Source organism: Somniosus microcephalus, chromosome 7 (assembly GCF_052327205.1).
Source record: "Somniosus microcephalus isolate GS21.2 chromosome 7, FLI_Smic_1.0, whole genome shotgun sequence".
NCBI lineage: Eukaryota > Metazoa > Chordata > Chondrichthyes > Squaliformes > Somniosidae > Somniosus > Somniosus microcephalus.
This window is the reverse complement of record NC_140993.1, coordinates 253,684,163-253,701,702: the sequence shown is the minus strand read 5'-3', so window position 1 is coordinate 253,701,702 and position 17,540 is coordinate 253,684,163.

The following is a 17,540-nucleotide window of genomic DNA, read 5'->3' as shown; positions in this document are numbered from 1 at the left end:
GCTTTTCACTGGGACAAATATGCAGCAAAATGGGGCGGATGGGCTCATCAATGTTTGAGAAAACATGAACCCCCCCACACACAACTCCAAACAACAACAATCTCCCTGGAACCCCACATACACAATTCCAAACCACAACAATCTCCCTGGAACCCCACACACACAACTCCAAACCACAACAATCTCCCTGGAACCCCACACACACAACTCCAAACCACAACAATCTCCCTGGAACCCCACATACACAATTCCAAACCACAACAATCTCCCTGGAACCCCACACACACAACTCCAAACCACAACAATCTCCCTGGAACCCCACATACACAACTCCAAACCACAACAATCTCCCTGGAACCCCACACACACAACTCCAAACCACAACAATCTCCCTGGAACCCCACACACACAACTCCAAACCACAACAATCTCCCTGGAACCCCACATACACAACTCCAAACCACAACAATCTCCCTGGAACCCCACACACACAACTCCAAACCACAACAATCTCCCTGGAACCCCACACACACCACTCCAAACCACAACAATCTCCCTGGAACCCCACACACAACTCCAAACCACAACAATCTCCCTGGAACCCCACACACAACTCCAAACCACAACATTCTCCCTGGAACCCCACACACAACTCCAAACCACAACAATCTCCCTGGAAGCCACCCCCCCCCCCCGCCCACACACAACTCCAAACCACAACAATCTCCCTGGAACCCCCCCCCCCCCCCCGCCCACACACAACTCCAAACCACAACAATCTCCCTGGAACCCCACACACACACAACTCCAAACCACAACAATCTCCCTGGAAGTCCCCACACACACAACTCCAAACCACAACAATCTCCCTGGAACCCCACACACAACTCCAAACCACAACAATCTCCCTGGAACCGCACACACACAACTCCAAACCACAACAATCTCCCTGGAACCCCACACACACAACTCCAAACCACAACAATCTCCCTGGAACCCCACACACACAACTCCAAACCACAACAATCTCCCTGGAACCCCACCCACACACAACTCCAAACCACAACAATCTCCCTGGAACCCCACACACACAACTCCAAACCACAACAATCTCCCTGGAACCCCACACACACACAACTCCAAACCACAACAATCTCCCTGGAACCCCACACACACAACTCCAAACCACAACAATCTCCCCGGAACCCCACACACACAACTCCAAACCACAACTATCTCCCTGGAACCCCACACACACACAACTCCAAACCACAACAATCTCCCTGGAACCCCACACACACAACTCCAAACCACAACAATCTCCCCGGAACCCCACACACACAACTCCAAACCACAACAATCTCCCGGGAACCACACACCCACAACTCCAAACCACAACAATCTCCCTGGAACCCCACACACACAACTCCAAACCACAACAATCTCCCTGGAACCCCACCCACACACAACTCCAAACCACAACAATCTCCCTGGAACCCCACACACACAACTCCAAGCCACAACAATCTCCCTGGAACCGCACCCACACACAACTCCAAACCACAACGTTCTCCCCGGAACCCCCTACACACAACTCCAAACCACAACAATCTCCCTGGAACCCCACACACACAACTCCAAATCACAACAATCTCCCTGGAACCCCACCCACACACAACTCCAAACCACAACAACCTCCCTGGAACCCCACCCACAACTCCAAACCACAACAATCTCCCCGGAACCACACACACACAACTCCAAACCACAACAATCTCCCTGGAACCCCACACGCACAACTCCAAACCACAACAATCTCCCCGGAACCCCACACACACAACTCCAAACCACAACAATCCCCCTGGAACCCCACACAAACAACTCCAAACCACAACAATCTCCCTGGAACCCCAGACACACACAACTCCAAACCACACCAATCTCCCTGGAACTCCACGCACACACAACTCCAAACCACATCAATCTCCCTGGAACCCCACACACACAACTCCAAACCACAGCAATCTCCCTGGAACCCCACGCACACAACTCCAAACCACAACAACCTCCCTGGAACCCCACACACACAACTCCAAACCACAACAATCTCCCTGGAAGCCCACACACACAACTCCAAACCACAACAATCTCCCTGGAACCCCACACACAACTCCAAACCACAACAATCTCCCTGGAACCCCACACACACAACTCCAAACCACAACAATCTCCCCGGAACCCCACACACACAACTCCAAACCACAACAATCTCCCTGGAACCCCACACGCACAACTCCAAACCACAACAATCTCCCCGGAACCCCACACACACAACTCCAAACCACAACAATCTCCCTGGAACTCCACACACACACAACTCCAAACCACAACAATCTCCCTGGAACCCCAGACACACAACTCCAAACCACAACAATCTCCCTGGAACTCCACGCACACACAACTCCAAACCACATCAATCTCCCTGGAACCCGACACACACAACTCCAAACCACAGCAATCTCCCTGGAATCACACACACAACTCCAAACCAGAACAATCTCCCTGGAACCCCCCACACACAACTCCAAACCACAACAATCTCCCTGGAACCCCACACACACAACTCCAAACCAAAGCAATCTCCCTGGAACCCCACACACACAACTCCAAACCACAACAATCTCCCTGGAACCCCACACACACAACTCCAAATCACATCAATCTCCCTGGAACCCCCCACACACACAACTCCAAACCACAACAATCTCCCCGGAACCCCACACACACAACTCCAAACCACAACAATCTCCCTGGAATCCCACACACACAACTCCAAACCACAACAATCTCCCTGGAACCCCACACACACAACTCCAAACCACATCAATCTCCCTGGAACCCCCCACATACACAACTCCAAACCACAACAATCTCCCCGGAACCCCACACACACAACTCCAAACCACAACAATCTCCCTGGAATCCCACACACACAACTCCAAACCACAACAATCTCCCTGGAACCCCACACACACAACTCCAAACCACATCAATCTCCCTGGAACCCCACACACAACTCCAAACCACAACAATCTCCCTGGAACCCCAAACACACAACTCCAAACCACATCAATCTCCCTGGAACCCCCCACACACACAACTCCAAATCACAACAATCTCCCCGGAACCCCACACACACAACTCCAAACCACAACAATCTCCCCGGAACCCCACACACACAACTCCAAACCACAACAATCTCCCTGGAACCCCACACACACAACTCCAAACCACAACAATCTCCCTGGAACCCCCCACACACAACTCCAAACCACAACAATCTCCCTGGAACCCCCCACACACAACTCCAAACCACAACAATCTCCCTGGAACCCCCCACACACAACTCCAAACCACAACAATCTCCCCGGAACCCCACACACACAACTCCAAACCACAACAATCTCCCCGGAACCCCAAACACACAGCTCCAAACCACAACAATCTCCCTGGAACCCCACACACACCACTCCAAACCACAACAATCTCCCTGGAACCCCACACACAACTCCAAACCACAACAATCTCCCTGGAACCCCACACACACAACTCCAAACCACAACAATCTCCCTGGAACCCCGCACACACAACTCCAAACCACAACAATCTCCCTGGAACCCCACACACACAACTCCAAACCACAACAATCTCCCTGGAACCCCCCACACACACAACTCCAAACCACAACAATCTCCCTGGAACCCCACACACAACTCCAAACCACAACAACCTCCCTGGAACCCCACACATACACAACTCCAAACCACAACAATCTCACTGGAACCCCACACACACAACTCCAAGCCACAACAATCTCCCTGGAACTCCCCACACACACAACTCCAAACCACAACAATCTCCCTGGAACCCCACACACACAACTCCAAACCACAACAATCTCCCTGGAACCCCACACACACAACTCCAAACCACAACAATCTCCCTGGAACCCCACACACACAACTCCAAACCACAACAATCTCCCTGGAACCCCGCACACACAACTCCAAACTACAACAATCTCCCTGGAACCCCACACACAACTCCAAACCACAACAATCTCCCTGGAACCCCACACACACAACTCCAAACCACAACAATCTCCCTGGAACCCCACACACACAACTCCAAACCAGAACAATCTCCCTGGAACCCCACACACACAACTCCAAACCACAACAATCTCCCTGGAACTCCCCACACACACAACTCCAAACCACAACAATCTCCCTGGAACCCCACACACACAACTCCAAACCAGAACAATCTCCCTGGAACCCCACACACACAACTCCAAACCACAACCATCTCCCTGGAACACCACACACAACTCCAAACCACAACAATCTCTCTGGAACCACACACACACACAACTCCAAACCACAACAATCTCCCTGGAACCCCACGCACAAATCTAAACCACAACAATCTCCTTGGAACTCCCCACACACACAACTCCAAACCACAACAATCTCCATGGAACCTCCCCCCACACACAACTCCAAACCACAACAATCTCCCTGGAACCCCCCATACACACAACTCCAAACCACATCAATCTCCCCGGAACCCCACACACACAACTCCAAAACACAACAATCTCCCCGGAACCCCACACACACAACTCCAAACCACATCAATCTCCCTGGAAACGCACACACACAACTCCAAACCACAACAATCTCCCTGGAACCCCACACACACAACTCCAAACCACAACAATCTCCCTGGAACCCCCCATACACACAACTCCAAACCACAACAATCTCCCTGGAACCCCACACACACAACTCCAAACCACAACAATCTCCCCGGAACCCCACACACACAACTCCAAACCACAACAATCTCCCCGGAACCCCAAACACACAGCTCCAAACCACAACAATCTCCCTGGAACCCCACACACACCACTCCAAACCACAACAATCTCCCTGGAACCCCACACACAACTCCAAACCACAACAATCTCCCTGGAACCCCACACACACAACTCCAAACCACAACAATCTCCCTGGAACCCCACACACACAACTCCAAACCACAACAATCTCCCTGGAACCCCCCACACACACAACTCCAAACCACAACAATCTCCCTGGAACCCGACACACAACTCCAAACCACAACAACCTCCCTGGAACCCCACATACACAACTCCAAACCACAACAATCTCACTGGAACCCCACACACACAACTCCAAACCACAACAATCTCCCTGGAACCCCACACACACAACTCCAAACCACAACAATCTCCCTGGAACCCCACACACACAACTCCAAACCACAACAATCTCCCTGGAACCCCACACACACAACTCCAAACTACAACAATCTCCCTGGAACCCCACACACACAACTCCAAACCACAACAATCTCCCTGGAACTCCCCACACACACAACTCCAAACCACAACCATCTCCCTGGAACCCCACACACAACTCCAAACCACAACAATCTCTCTGGAACCACACACACACACAACTCCAAACCACAACAATCTCCCTGGAACCCCACGCACAAATCTAAACCACAACAATCTCCTTGGAACTCCCCACACACACAACTCCAAACCACAACAATCTCCATGGACCCCCCCCCCACACAGAATTCCAAACCACAACAATCTCCCTGGAACCCCCCACACACACAACTCCAAACCACAACAATCTCCCTGGAACCCCCCACACACACAACTCCAAACCACAACAATGTCCCTGGAACCCCACACACAACTCCAAACCACAACAACCTCCCTGGAACCCCACACATACACAACTCCAAACCACAACAATCTCACTGGAACCCCACACACACAACTCCAAGCCACAACAATCTCCCTGGAACTCCCCACACACACAACTCCAAACCACAACAATCTCCCTGGAACCCCACACACACAACTCCAAACAACAACAATCTCCCTGGAACCCCACACACACAACTCCAAACCACAACAATCTCCCTGGAACCCCACACACACAACTCCAAACCACAACAATCTCCCTGGAACCCCGCACACACAACTCCAAACTACAACAATCTCCCTGGAACCCCACACACAACTCCAAACCACAACAATCTCCCTGGAACCCCACACACACAACTCCAAACCACAACAATCTCCCTGGAACCCCACATACACAACTCCAAACCACAACAATCTCCCTGGAACTCCCCACACACACAACTCCAAACCACAACCATCTCCCTGGAACACCACACACAACTCCAAACCACAACAATCTCTCTGGAACCACACACACACACAACTCCAAACCACAACAATCTCCCTGGAACCCCACGCACAAATCTAAACCACAACAATCTCCTTGGAACTCCCCACACACACAACTCCAAACCACAACAATCTCCCTGGAACCCCCCCCCACACACAATTCCAAACCACAGCAATCTCCCTGGAACCCCCCACACAGAACTCCAAACCACAACAATCTCCCTGGAACCCCACACACAACTCAAAACCACAACAATCTCCCTGAAACCCCACACACACAACTCCAAACCACAACAATCTCCCTGGAACCCCACACACACAACTCCAAACCACAACAATCTCCCTGGAACCCCACACACACAACTCCAAACCACAACAATCTCCCTGGAACCCCACACACACAACTCCAAACCATAACAATCTCCCTGGAACCCCACACACACCACTCCAAACCACATCAATCTCCCTGGAACCCCACACACAACTCCAAACCACAACAATCTCCCTGGAACCCCACACACACAACTCCAAACCACATCAATCTCCCCGGAACCCCACACACACAACTCCAAACCACAACAATCTCCCCGGAACCCCACACACACAACTCCAAACCACATCAATCTCCCTGGAACCCCACACACACAACTCCAAACCACAACAATCTCCCTGGAACCCCACACACACAACTCCAAACCACAACAATCTCCCTGGAACCCCCCATACACACAACTCCAAACCACAACAATCTCCCTGGAACCCCACACACACAACTCCAAACCACAACAATCTCCCCGGAACCCCACACACACAACTCCAAACCACAACAATCTCCCCGGAACCTCAAACACACAGCTCCAAACCACAACAATCTCCCTGGAACCCCACACACACCACTCCAAACCACAACAATCTCCCTGGAACCCCACACACAACTCCAAACCACAACAATCTCCCTGGAACCCCACACAGACAACTCCAAACCACAACAATCTCCCTGGAACCCCACACACACAACTCCAAACCACAACAATCTCCCTGGAACCCCCCACACACACAACTCCAAACCACAACAATCTCCCTGGAACCCGACACACAACTCCAAACCACAACAACCTCCCTGGAACCCCACATACACAACTCCAAACCACAACAATCTCACTGGAACCCCACACACACAACTCCAAACCACAACAATCTCCCTGGAACCCCACACACACAACTCCAAACCACAACAATCTCCCTGGAACCCCACACACACAACTCCAAACTACAACAATCTCCCTGGAACCCCACACACACAACTCCAAACCACAACAATCTCCCTGGAACTCCCCACACACACAACTCCAAACCACAACCATCTCCCTGGAACCCCACACACAACTCCAAACCACAACAATCTCTCTGGAACCACACACACACACAACTCCAAACCACAACAATCTCCCTGGAACCCCACGCACAAATCTAAACCACAACAATCTCCTTGGAACTCCCCACACACACAACTCCAAACCACAACAATCTCCCTGGAACCCCCCCCCACACAGAATTCCAAACCACAACAATCTCCCTGGAACCCCACACACACAACTCCAAACCACAACAATCTCCCTGGAACCCCAGACACAACTCAAAACCACAACAATCTCCCTGGAACCCCACACACACAACTCCAAACCACAACAATCTCCCTGGAACCCCACACACACAACTCCAAACCACAACAATCTCCCTGGAACCCCACACACACCACTCCAAACCACAACAATCTCCCTGGAACCCCACACACACAGCTCCAAACCACAACAATCTCCCTGGAACCCCACACACACAACTCCAAACCACATCAATCTCCCCGGAACCCCACACACACAACTCCAAACCACAACAATCTCCCCGGAACCCCACACACACTACTCCAAACCACATCAATCTCCCTGGAACCCCAAACACACAACTCCAAACCACAACAATCTCCCTGGAACCCCCCACACACAACTCCAAACCACAACAATCTCCCTGGAACCCCCCATACACACAACTCCAAACCACAACAATCTCCCTGGAACCCCACACACACAACTCCAAACCACAACAATCTCCCTGGAACCCCCCACACACAACTCCAAACCACAACAATCTCCCTGGAACCCCCCATACACACAACTCCAAACCACAACAATCTCCCCGGAACCCCACACACACAACTCCAAACCACAACAATCTCCCCGAAACCCCAAACACACAGCTCCAAACCACAACAATCTCCCTGGAACCCCACACACACCACTCCAAACCACAACAATCTCCCTGGAACCCCACACACAACTCCAAACCACAACAATCTCCCTGGAACCCCACACACACAACTCCAAACCACAACAATCTCCCTGGAACCCCACACACACAACTCCAAACCACAACAATCTCCCTGGAACCCCCCACACTCACAACTCCAAACCACAACAATCTCCCTGGAACCCGACACACAACTCCAAACCACAACAACCTCCCTGGAACCCCACATACACAACTCCAAACCACAACAATCTCACTGGAACCCCACACACACAACTCCAAACCACAACAATCTCCCTGGAACCCCACACACACAACTCCAAACCACAACAATCTCCCTGGAACCCCACACACACAACTCCAAACCACAACAATCTCCCTGGAACCCCACACACACAACTCCAAACTACAACAATCTCCCTGGAACCCCACACACAACTCCAAACCACAACAATCTCCCTGGAACCTCACACACACAACTCCAAACCACAACAATCTCCCTGGAACTCCCCACACACACAACTCCAAACCACAACCATCTCCCTGGAACCACACACACAAATCTAAACCACAACAATCTCCTTGGAACTCCCCACACACACAACTCCAAACCACAACAATCTCCCTGGAACCCCCCCCCACACACAATTCCAAACCACAACAATCACCCTGGAACCCCCCACACACAACTCCAAACCACAACAATCTCCCTGGAACCCCAGACACAACTCAAAACCACAACAATCTCCCTGGAACCCCACACACACAACTCCAAACCACAACAATCTCCCTGGAACCCCACACACACAACTCCAAACCACAACAATCTCCCTGGAACCCCACACACACCACTCCAAACCACAACAATCTCCCTGGAACCCCACACACACAGCTCCAAACCACAACAATCTCCCTGGAACCCCACACACACAACTCCACACTACAACAATCTCCCTGGAACCCCACACACAACTCCAAACCACAACAATCTCCCTCGAACCCCACACACACAACTCCAAACCACAACAATCTCCCTGGAATCCCACACACACAACTCCAAACCACAACAATCTCTCTGGAACCCCACACACAAATCTAAACCACAACAATCTCCTTGGAACTCCCCACACACACAACTCCAAACCACAACAATCTCCCTGGAACCCCACGCACAAATCTAAACCACAACAATCTCCTTGGAACTCCCCACACACACAACTCCAAACCACAACAATCTCCCTGGAACCCCACACACAACTCCAAACCACAACAATCTCCCTGAAACCCCACACACACAACTCCAAACCATAACAATCTCCCTGGAACCCCACACACACCACTCCAAACCACAACAATCTCCCTGGAACCCCACACACACAACTCCAAACAACAACACTCTCCCTCGAACCCCACACACACAACTCCAAACCACAACAATCTCCCTGGAATTCGACACACACAACTGCAAACCACAACAATCTCCCTGGAACCGCACACACAGAACTCCAAACCACAACAATCTCCCTGGAACCCCACACACAACTCCAAACCACAACAATCTCCCTGGAACCCCACACACACAACTCCAAACCACAACAATCTCCCTGGAACCCCACACACACAACTCCAAACCACAACAATCTCCCTGGAACCCCACACACACAACTCCAAACCACAACAATCTCCCTGCAACCCCCCACACACACAACTCCAAACCACAACAATCTCCCTGGAACCCCACACACACACAACTCCAAACCACAACAATCTCCCTGGAACCCCACATACACAACTCCAAACCACAACAATCTCCCTGGAACCCCACACACACAACTCCAAACCACAACAATCTCCCTCGAACCCCACACACACAACTCCAAACCACAACAATCTCCCTGGAACCCCACACACACAACTCCAAACCACAACAATCTCCCTCGAACCCCACACACACAACTCCAAACCACAACCATCTCCCCGGAACCCCACACACACAACTCCACACTACAACAATCTCCCTGGAACCCCACACACACAACTCCAAACCACAACAATCTCCCTGGAACCCCACACACACAACTCCACACTACAACAATCTCCCTGGAACCCCACACACACAACTCCAAACCATAACAATCTCCCTGGAACCCCACCCACACACAACTCCAAACCACAACAATCTCCCCGGAACCCCACACACAACTCCAAACCACAACAATCTCCCTGGAACCCCACACACAACTCCAAACCACAACAATCTCCCTGGAGCCCCACACACACAACTCCAAACCATAACAATCTCCCTGGAACCCCACACACACAACTCCAAACTACAACAATCTCCCTGGAACCCCACACACACAACTCCAAACCACAACACTCTCCCTCGAACCCCACACACACACAACTCCAAACCACAACAATCTCCCTGGAACCCCACACACACAACTCCAAACCACAACACTCTCCCTCGAACCCCACACACACACAACTCCAAACCACAACACTCTCCCTCGAACCCCACACACACAACTCCAAACCACAACAATCTCCCTGGAATCCCACACACACAACTCCAAACCACAACAATCTCTCTGGAACCCCACACACAACTCCAAACCACAACAATCTCCCTGGAACCCCACGCACAAATCTAAACCACAACAATCTCCTTGGAACTCCCCACACACACAACTCCAAACCGCAACAATCTCCCTGGAACCCCCCACACACAGCTCCAAACCACAACAATCTCCCTGGAACCCCACACACAACTCAAAACCACAACAATCTCCCTGGAACCCCACACACACAACTCCAAACCACAACAATCTCCCTGGAACCCCACACACACAACTCCAAACCACAACAATCTCCCTGGAACCCCACACACACCACTGCAAACCACAACAATCTCCCTGGAACCCCACACACAACTCCAAACCACAACAATCTCCCTGGAACCCCACACACACAACTCCAAACCATAACAATCTCCCTGGAACCCCACACACACCACTCCAAACCACAACAATCTCCCTGGAACCCCACACACACAACTCCAAACCACAACACTCTCCCTCGAACCCCACACACACAGCTCCAAACCACAACAATCTCCCTGGAATCCCACACACACAACTCCAAACCACAACAATCTCCCTGGAACCGCACACACAGAACTCCAAACCACAACAATCTCCCTGGAACCCCACACACAACTCCAAACCACAACAATCTCCCTGGAACCCCACACACACAACTCCAAACCACAACAATCTCCCTGGAATCCCACACACACAACTCCAAACCGCAACAATCTCCCTGGAACCCCACACACAACTCCAAACCACAACAATCTCCCTGGAACCCCACACACAACTCCAAACCACAACAATCTCCCTGGAATCCCACACACACAACTCCAAAGCACAACAATCTCCCTGGAACCCCACACACACAACTCCAAACCACAACAATCTCCCTGGAACCCCACACACACAACACCAAACCACAACAATCTCCCTGGAACCCCCCACACACACAACTCCAAACCACAACAATCTCCCTGGAATGCTTTTATAGGAGACTTAATGCAAACAGGTTATTTCTCAACACACTCCCATTCATGTTGCACCTTTACACTCTACAATTATATATACTATATATAGAAAAGTATACATGAATGTGTAGCAGTACGCATGTGTATATCTGTGCGTATAAACGTAGTTGGCTATAGATATACAGAAGGGTATAGACAGCAGCATACATATAGACTCTGTCTCTCTATCAATAGATAGATGGTGTATACATACATATACAAACAAACAAGAATGCATACCTGCATAATGAATAAATAGATGGATCTGTACTTACACGTATGGGCAAGTAAGGGTAATGTGTACATGTGCAAAGATCGAAATACATGTCTACACACATAGACATGTTTCGGTATGTGTATTGCTATACCACCCATATTTATACTTATTTTTGTGTACATGGTGAATCAGACCAGTGCCACATAGCATTTATTTGCAAGGTTAAAACGTTGCTGCAGAAATGGATATTCCGACACTCTCCCTATACTTAATTAGGAAACGTTCACTGCGTTCTGTGGCTCAAGCCCAATTACACGCCCGGAGTTTTCGCTATTTAATTTTTACCGGAGTGTGTTCAGAATGCAAGTATCGACTCGAGCTGCGCTATGTTAAATAGTTTTCGATAATGAGTGAACGGTAGATTGATGTGAAAATACATAATTCTATTTTTTTTTCAAGACAGTCGAACCTGCACCAACACAGAACGTTATAATGGGACAAACTTTGCTGATAAACGACAGTGTGAATTACTTAACCAACTATTAGAATGAATCTACGTATGTTTTACTTTGTAAAGTACACGTGCACTTAAAACGATAAGTGTTCCACCCTTCTGTTCCAAAACTTTCCTGAAGAAAGGTGTTACCCTAGAGCGTAGGTGTTAGTCTGCGTTCCAAGATAGAGTCCCTCGAACGAATATAAATAGTTACCAATATTTGGACGTGGTTTACCGTGTGGTTATATTTTAATAATAATTGACTTGATGCACCGTGAAAGAATAGTACTTTAATGATATACTCCAAGAATGCAGTGAGATGTTGGAACTACGAATGCAGAGTGCAAGATATTCGCTGCTGTATCGCCAAGTGTATTTGTATTCTTCAAACGGGCTACTGGAATCGCTCACTCGCTATTTCGGAATTTTTTTGATTTGCACACATATTTTGCGTTTGCTGCGCTCATTGGCCGTTTTAAGACCCCAGAGTCTTTTACTACTTTGTGTAGCAATATTTACAAATAACAACTCGCAAGGAACCCAAAGGGCATTTTAAAGCAGAGGTTCTTGACAGCGCAACTTTCTTACTAAAGCATCGAACTATCCAACTTCTAATCGCATCGCCTCGGTCACATTTCTCGGTATTAATGCACTCATTTAAATGTGTCTTCGGGGCATATTAACAGTTTCTAATGTGGAAGCGGCTCGGCAGGGGTAATTTTCAAGGTGCAAGAACTCGCTGCGTAAACGAATGAGTTGCTTTGCAGACAAATTGCAGAATGAGACTTTGCGTTTCCATGGGATGATATCGTGCAGAGAAAATCACCTTACATCTCTTCAAACCCGTGTGGAATAATTTTGAAACAGGGTGGCGGCAGAAAAAAAATACCTCATCAAATGCAATCCTTAATGAACTAACTGGTAGCATTCTTTTGCGGCCGCTTGCTAGAAGGACTTCTTTATTCGGATCCGGGATCAAACTGCCAGGTTGACGTTCAAGCTGGACAGTATTCTTATCCGAAATAAAACTTGTATTATTGTATATATTATGCAACCCAAAATGTGACCTATCAGTGCAGCTCTGTTGGTACCTCCTGTGCAATGAGAAGTTTCGCGGTAAGAAATCAAATGAACCCCGAGGTGCTTTATTCGGGATTACATTCCGCAGGTATGATCAAATGTAAAGAATGCATTTGTTTTCCAAGTCCGGATTCACTTTCTATAATTGCAGGACTTAAAGTTTAATACAAAAGTGGGAGAGTGTAGCAACTTTCAGTTTGGTTTAAAAAGTCCACTGTGTTTACCGAAGAATGACCCAGGAGCTACCCCCAATAGTCAAACATGAGCATAAAAGGCGACACAACAAAATCGCCACGAAAAAAAAACGACATTGTAACACTTTGGTTTTCGGAGTGCGGAAGTTTTCTAATTAATAATTAGCATCGTCGTAAATTTGAACGTTATAACAATTGCCAGATTTCGCGTCGGATATCAAAAAAACAAATGGAAATAAATACTAGAAGGCTCAAGAGCGCTCCTGTCCAGGGATGCAATATTTCCTATCTCTCGCTCTCTCTTCCACTCTTTCTGACCCTGACTGCTTACTCGGATAGGTGAATACATCAGTTAATATAGAAAAATGCACAGTGATGCCGCTGTGATCTTTGAAATCGAACCATTGAGCAGACAATACGTCCCGTGTATAATTAATATATCGGAGGTATACTGTTATCCACTAATATAACTCGATGCTCGGCAAGGAGTGACTGCAGCAGACAGTTCCAGCCCAGGTGGCTGCGAATGTCCTGCACTATAACTGAAAGTTTAAACTTTAATGACAAACTTTGAGCAGGCTGATCAGTACCTAACGAGGGCCTGGAAAAGGCCCTGGTAATAAAATGTAAACAGCGATTCGCTTCCCTGGTTCTTTTTCTCCCACTCTAAACGATAACAGAATAAGTTGATGCCAGCATTGTAATTAATTTGTGAGCTGTACTAATTCTGGTAATTTGAACCGGCCTGTATAATCTGTCTAAGTGCAGGCCAGCTCCGGTGGGATTCACACATTTCATGCTTCATTACTCAAGTCAAGCACCTCCTCTCAGTATAACCTGAATGCACGTTGCTCTTTGAAATTAAAAGTGAAAAAGAAATATCACAATATAATTATTTTCTTCAAACTTTTTTTCACCATCTCCCCTTCCCCCAGATCTTCAGAAATCAAATTCGATTTAAGTCTGATTTCCAGCAGCCGGGAATTCTTAATATTTAATTTCAACCTTGCATTGAATTTATAAAACAATTCAACGAACGGAAATATTGCTGGTGTGCACCTCTGAAATTGTGTAATTAAACAGCTATGTTTATACACATATACGTCGTAACTGCAGCGCAAGAATTACAGCAATCTTCACTCGTGATGATTAGGGTCTGGCCAGTCATTGGCTGGTCAGTTATGTTAAGCACTATAAGGAAAAAAATAAAAGATACACTAATCTAATCCACAGGTGCAAATGATGTGCGCACGTGTGTTTATATACGCTACAAAATAGTTTTAAAGAGAATGATGATCCTCAATGTTAATCACTTAATAGTGTAAAAGTGTACGGGCGGGCATAGCTTGACATTTTGCAAGGCTTCCACCAGGTATACACGGTAAACACGGTATAGACCGAAAGATACAAAGGACGTATACTAACATATATGTATTTAGTAGTTCTATACGCTTAACAGACACATACAAAGCGAAATAGACCTAAAACATGTAAGAGATAAAGTCCTGAAATGCAATCACTAAGAAGTCAAAGTCCAAACCGATATAGAGGGATTTTCCGCTGACCTATGCAAGTAACCTAAGTGCACTTGCAGTCACTATACCTCTGATATGTATACTCTGGAAATTATATACATCTAAAATAAAGTATAACGTTAATATGAATATATACACTTCAAGATGACATATATGTAATTCGCACGAAAAAAGTAACATATACACTAGAAGGTAGTGCACATGCAACATGTAGCTGTTCAAGGAGCATATACTTTAAAGTGGTGTGCGGCTGCTTTGTCTATGCACGGAAGAGGCTACACCTAACACGTACACAACAGAATATACACTGAAGGTATATACAAAGATGTGACGCACCAAACATCATTGAGTCGACCTTTTGCATTTGTGCAACAAGTGTCGGTCTGTTACAGTGCGATGAAATGTAATTGATACTGGAGGGAACTCTTTGGCGAGCTAATAGAATTTCAAAGTTTTAACAAGCAATCTACTTAGAATAAGCAGGCTTTAGAATAAGTGCGTGTATATTATGAGGATATCTCAAGGAATTTCCTCAAAAAGTTCGAAAATAACAAAAACTCTAATTGCCTAAAGTCACAAATGCGTCCACTCGTCCTAATTAGATTAAGTGATTAAGGGGATGGCTTCTGCTTAATAGCCAGGGAATCGAAATGTGACACCTGGCCAAAAAGTGAACATTTTGTGTAAGGCGGGCACTAGTGTAGCAACAACTAGATTTATTTTATCCTCTAAATAAAAAGCAATTAGTACCACAGCACCATGCGACTGGCGCAGAACAGTTGTAAAGTTAATATAAAACACCTGTCACTCACAAAATGAACAAAATAGTTAAGTTAAAAATCAGCAACATGGTGCAACATTAATTTACACGTTTTGGAATTAAATCCACGAAAATGTTTCTCTATGAATACATATATATATGTTACATATCATGTAGCCGGAATTATTAAACGTGGATCTTTTAATTTCGTGATTCGATCGATTGTCCTTTCGCTCCAAATGTCGCCACTAGACTTGTGCATGTAATTTCTGACCTTTGCGCCTCACGATGTATTATAAATATCGGTTAATTTGTTGCGTCGCTTTTTATTTTGACATCAGCCAATCCAATCGCAGAAATGCTGTGCAATAATAATTCACTTAAAGTAAACAGCATCAACACATCCCGACGCCACCGTATTACTAGGAAAAGAAGCAAAATAAAGCACACACTGGCTCGATTGTACGGAGGACACAGCAGGTCGCATTTGTCCTTTATGTCGCAAACAGGTCCTTTTTGTTTGTACACAGGTAACACAATACACCAGCGAAAAAAGGAGCAAAGGAAAAAAAAAACTTTCCAACCACTTGTTGAAGTCGATTCCTTCCCCTCTCCCCTCTTTTCTCTATCAATGACAGCCTCGCCACCTTTTAGATAAACTTTGCAAAACGCTCTATCTGTGTTTCCTTGCTGGTGATTCTTTCCCTGCCTCCATCACCTGAACCCTGCTTCACAACATCCCCAGTAATTGCAGATGCCTCTGTCTATTGTAGGCGACTGGATACAATAAGCTCCCCCAAATTCACCACAGCGAAGATTCTTTTGTCATGAATAGCCCTTTTTTTTGTGTGTTGTTGGTCAGGATGAGATCTGGTTGCTGATGGAGGATCTGGACTGCGGAGGTACATGACTGTTGTAAATCCATCAGTGCTGAGACAGGCTATTTTTTGAAGCTGCTAGGTACTGACATTCCTGACGAGTACGCAGGCGCGGGCAGGTGGCACCCAGCACTTTATGACCAGGTGAGATGATCCTGTAGAGTAAAAGGAGAA